We start from the raw sequence: 6,000 nt of genomic DNA on the forward strand, positions 1-6,000 counted from the left end.
ATGCATGTTCTCTACAGGTGCCAAAAGGAAGGATTTCTGGACCACCAAAGGTTTTCCACCCTGGGGAAAGTGGTGAGAGGATAGGAAGCTGGGCCTTTGGAGCCATTTAATCTTTCCATTTTTGTCCACGTACCATTCCTTTCTTCTTTCCTGCCTCATTCTCTCTTTCCTACTTTCCTTTCACCTTTCTTTTTTGGCCAATGTTAGCTTGATTTAGTTAAACTGTGTCTGAGGAAAAATGAAATTTGCACACATAAGTCATGCTGTGACACTGTTTCAACCTGCTTCTGTTGTGAGTTCTTACACAGTGGTGCCTGTCACTAAGAAAAGATGCTAATGGACTATGAGTTTGGTGTCATTATAATGACACTAACTAAATGTATTTTTATATAGACAATCCAAAGTTTTCAAATGAAAAAAGATACTAAGATAATACATATTTAAAATAATATATATTATTATATGTGATACAAATACATATCATATAATTTATAAAAATATATGAAAACAAATACATTCTATTTAAGTTGTATATTATATTTAATATATAATCTATGTATTTACATGTAAATACATGTAATAAATTATATATTTTGCAAGACAAAGAGCAAATTTTTTAAAGGATAAGAAGTAAACAATGCTATTAAAAATTTTTACTTTATTCTGTTCATCAGTGATAGGTTTACCCTTTTTTTTTACTCTCTCATATGGTGAATATACCCCATCCCTAATATTCTAAACATATTAGTCACAGTCTAAGCATGAAAATAAAGCCTATCTAAGGTTTGTTTTTAAAAAAGGGAATTTAGTACTCAGGGCTGCTTACACAGGAAATAGAAGAGCTGAGAAACTGAGCGAGGAATGGCGAAGCGGCTCAGAGAATAGCAGGTGTTAAGACACCGAGCAAACTTGAATTACAGGATCCCTAGGAGAGGAGGGGGACCAGGGGTCAGAGTTACCTGGTGGGTGCTGAGCAGGAGACACTGTCAGGGGCACTGCCATAGACAAGAGAGCCTGGGAGAAATGCAGTGGCCTTTGCCTGCCTTCTGGTCTGCAGTGTCTGGCCAGGGCCTCCCACTGGCAAACCTAGCCTCCTGAAGATGTCTGGACGGCACAGCCTGCAGGAGCAGCTCTAGCTGTAATACAGAGTAGAGCTGGGCAAAGGGTAAGGATGGGAACAAGGCAAACCAGGCCAGGCCTGTGCACAGAACTTCCCACAGGCCTCTAAGTAACCCCTGTCCTTTTATACATCTATAGCTTGGCATATCTCCATCCATCTGACAGGAATGTTTTCCTTTCTTTTCTCTGCTTATCAAACTATATGTCCTTTAAGAACCAAGTCATTTATTTTAAGAACATTCATGGAGTTTTTATCGTATGCAATACACCGAGTGCTAGATCATCAGACTATCATTTCTTTTGGAAATATGTTTATTTCCCAAACTTTTCTGATCACTATATATTGAGCCAGCATAGTTTAACACTGTGCAAGCATTCAGGGCCCATACTTTATAGCACTTACAACAGTCCTGGCAGATAGTGATTTCTTTATCTGTGTTTATTAAACTAAATATATGGATACTGAGTCACTCCTTTCTCTGAGCCCCTACAGCCTTCCCTCCATATTCCCATTACAGGAGTTCCTTCTGTTGAGCTGTAATGTGCATACCTCTCACTTCTGGTAGAACATGAGCTCTTGCTGGGGAGATGGGATTAATCATCTTCATATTCCCAATGCAAAGGATATACTAAATGCTCAGTAAGTGTTTGTTTAATTAATGAACTACTTTATCTAAACCTTCCCCATGCCACAAATCATGAAATGAAATGATGAGTGCCAAAGGAAAGATAGTTTTAAGTGTGCAGAGAAAAGAGGGATCGTGTACCAGACTGGACATTCATGGAGGTGGCAGCAGCTAAGCTTTCAAAAATTTGCTATGATTAGACACATACAGCTAATCAGAGGAGCTGAAGGAAAACATGAGCAAAGGCCTATAAGAGGGAAAGCATGGGGGCACCACAGGAGCAATAAGTGAAGGGAGCTTGAGCAGCGTGATTTAAAAAACGTAGGTAGGAACCTAACAGTGGAGGGCAGGTGGGAAGATCTGCATTATAATGTAGGCAAGGATCTCAATCTCTGTTTCAGTGTGATAACTGTAATGGACAAAAATTACAGCCATATCACTCACCTAAGCTTACTCAAGATTAAGTATGGCTCCTGTCTTAACATTCAAGAAAGCACATCTATCTATTTATCTGTCTCTGTCATTTATCACAACTGTTTTTAGTATCAAATGTACAGCTCCCCCAAAGTATTCTATGGTTAAGAATTGTTACTGCACATAATGGGTAACAATTGAAACGATGAGTTGAGTATATTCACATTAATCTTCAGGAGATTATTGTGACAAAAATCTATAAAATACTGATTCATAGTGTCTGGAATAGTATTATGTGCTCAAGTTCTCAAAAATGGATGGATGAAGGAAAATCAGGGTAGAGAATAAAATGTATGGCCACAATTCCTAATTCAAAAATTCAGTAAGTACAAAAGGATTATCTGTACTTCATTACAGTTAGAAAATCCATTCTAAAATCTGAAAATTGAGTCTTCTGCAAGCAGCTTTGTTTTTCCTTTTCTACGTGCATGGTGCACTGCAAAACTCCTGAGAGCTGTCGCTCGGCTCTGACCTACTTTGGAGTATGTCCCATTTTTGCTAGGAGCTATGAGAATGCACACTTCCTCAGGACAGTAAGAAACGCCCATCTTTGGGATTAAATCAAATTTCCCACAGGGGCACTCCATGGTGAATTGGTCTCAAATAGTCTAAATCTCTTGCCGTGTGTGATGAGGGTGTTCTTATTGTTTGGTTTGGTTGTGAGTAGCTTCAGGGAACACTGGGTGAGATGCAGTCCACCTTTTGGTTCAAATTACCTTTCTGCCCTTTTACTAAGTTCCTACATGTTTCTCTGCCTCCTTCCTGGAACTTCTTTTCTCTCTTTAGCAAGTGAAACTCTGTGTCCTCCCCTAGCTGTGTTATCAGCAACTCTCTGTGAATTGGTCAGCAGGATGGAGATATTTTCAGAACAATTCAGCCTGCATTTGTAGTATCTTCTGGGTACCAATTACCTCAAACCTCACATGTACCATAAGTCTCCTGATACTAGGAGAGAATGTTTCTCTGCATCTTATGCTTCCTTATTTTACTTGGTTTTGCTTATTTGTTTGTTTGAACCTAAGTTATGGAATTTTAATAGCTTCTTTGCTTACAAAAGTACAAAACAAATGTAAGTTTTGTTCACATGGAGAGTTGCTATGTAAAATGTCAGTATGTTATAATTCATCATGTAGGTAGTGTAGGCACTCACCTTGCACTCTGATCTCAATGTCTACTTGCTTTCCTGGAAGGGCATGTGGTCCAGGGTTATCTTATGGCCAGGGTCCAATAGGGCTCCCAGTGAGTCTTGTCTCCTGGTATTGACGGATGCTTTTGTGTAGACCCCTTCCACATTAAATAACATCTAATATTGCAGAAATGATGGAGTACAGCTTTTGAGGTTAGATCATGAAAGATATCGTGGCTTCCACATTGCTTTCTTGGAAATGATTCACTTGAGGAATGCCAGTAGTTACTTGAAGACACTTAATCAGCTCTATTGAGAGGTCCACATGGTAAAGAACTAAGGCCTCCAGCCACAGCCTGAGCCAGGCATGTGAGTCAGCCAAGTTGGAAGTGAATTCCCCAGCTCTAGTCAAACCTTCAAATAACTGCAGTCCCATTTGACCCCTTGTCTACAAGCTCATGAGAGACCCTGAGCCAGAACCACACAACTAAGCCACTTCTGACTTCATGACCTACAATAACCATGTGAGATAATGAGTGTTTCTGGTCCACAGAAACTTTGTAAGATAATTTTTTATTTTTGCATTAAGCCTCTAAGTTTTAGGGTGATTTGCTATGCAGCATCAGATACTGATAAAAGGGGCTTCTATTCTTAGCTGCAGCTGTTTTACCACTTAAGTATATACATGAAAAAAAATCTCTCCACTATGAGAAAGAATTTTCTTCCCAAACCCTTTCTGCTTTACATGAGAAAATGATATTCCTCTTATTACCATACTCTTGACTATTACAAAGCCTTTAATGTTAACTGACAGTAATTGGTACTCATGCCCCACACTTTCCTTAGTTACTAATTTTTGTTCTAACCTCTATGAGGGGTAAGGAGGCAATCGATATGTAAAAAATTTAATGGCAGCCTGCTGCAAAGGAAAAGCAACACACACCATGTTACTGCACAGCTGATTCTTTTCCCTGAGAAGAAACAAATCTCTAGAGATCACTCTTGGTCTTATCTGCTATATCATTAACCAATGGATATCATATATTTTATATTATCTACATAAATTTCACTGTAATTAATGTATTAAGAGATAGGAATCCTGGGTTCAAATTGTAATTATGCTACTTTATAGCCTGTGACCTTGAACAAAGTCATTTTTCTAGTCCTAGCTTTCTCATCTGTGAAATGAAACAATTAAAGCCCATTCATTCATTCAGCCCTTTACTTCATGTTTATTTAGTATCTTCTGTCTTCCAGGCCCTGCACCTGAGATGAACAAATCAGGCAGGACTTCTGCCCTTGGACTTTTAATATCACATGACTTCATTTTGGAAATAAATGTGGGCTGGGAAGGAGTCTATAAAAGGATAACCACGGAGTTTTCAGCATCTATGATATTAGTTCTGAGTTAGGTACTGATACTCCAGAAACACGAGACCATTTGTAGTTCTTTATACTTTGCAACGCACTTTCTTATTATCATGTGTGAGCCTCTCAAAAACCACTTGCGATTGCTAGGTTTTATTGCACGGACTATCCGCCCACCCTCCTCTCATTCTGCCTTTGATTGTATTACATTCCCATGTTGTACATTCTCAAATGCATTTCTCTAGAGTACTTTTCCCACCTGTAATTAAATAGCAAACCAGGGAATTTATTAGATTCTGCCTCCCTTCTAAATTAAACCATTATCTAGCTCATTGCTTTATCCCAGTATTTAGAACGGAGAACATACTCAGTATATATGTATAGTGTGAACAGTGATAAAGGACCTGAGTCAGAGAGGTTAAATGACTTGCCTAAAGTCACACCTTGAGTTGTGTAAGCATTGGGTTTGGGCCAGCACCTAGACAGATGTTTTCAATGCTACTTGGGTTAGACAGGCAGTAAGTTTATACTAGTCATCCTATGCCTTTTACTTTGATTCCTAACTTTTAAAAAAAGGGAAAAAGAATGAAAACTCTATTTTTTTAGAGAAATTTTAGGTTCACTGAAAAATTGAGAAGAATGCACGAAGATTTACCATATGCACCCAACCCTGCACAGGAATAGCCTGCCCCATTGTGAACATTCCTCACCAGAATGGTGCCTTTGTTACAACAGATAAACTTACCATCATCAGCCAAAATCCAATTTACATTGAGAATCACTTCTCCTTGATTTTTTTTGGATTTTGGTTGTAGCCATAGCTGGGATAAAACATCCATAACAGTGGTGTTGAGCAAAAACCAAGAAATGACCAGGTACACAATCCTGATTATTTGGGTGTCTTGCTCCATATGTGTGGATAAAATGAGAGTTCCTGTGGCCAGGATTCTCACCTGGCCCGGTTGACTAGCTCACTGAACACCTGTGGGCAATACATGGCTGTTGACTCTATAAGAAGAGCTCTGCCCAGTGCTCTGGGCATGACACGGTGCAGGGCTGGAAGGCTGCAGGAGAGCAGAGCAGAGGCTGGAGTGGTGGCAGCACTGAGGACAGAGGCCCAGAGGACAGTTCTGTGCGGGATGACTATGTAGAGAGGCCCGGAGGACAGCTGTGTGGGACAGCTGTGCGAACAGAGGGGCCCAGAGGCAGAGACCCACTTGCTGCATACAGACTTACTCTGAGTGAATGGGATTTTAGTGACTGACCTGACACCCTGAGAATAAAGTT

Source organism: Manis javanica, chromosome 1 (assembly GCF_040802235.1).
Source record: "Manis javanica isolate MJ-LG chromosome 1, MJ_LKY, whole genome shotgun sequence".
Lineage (NCBI taxonomy): Eukaryota > Metazoa > Chordata > Mammalia > Pholidota > Manidae > Manis > Manis javanica.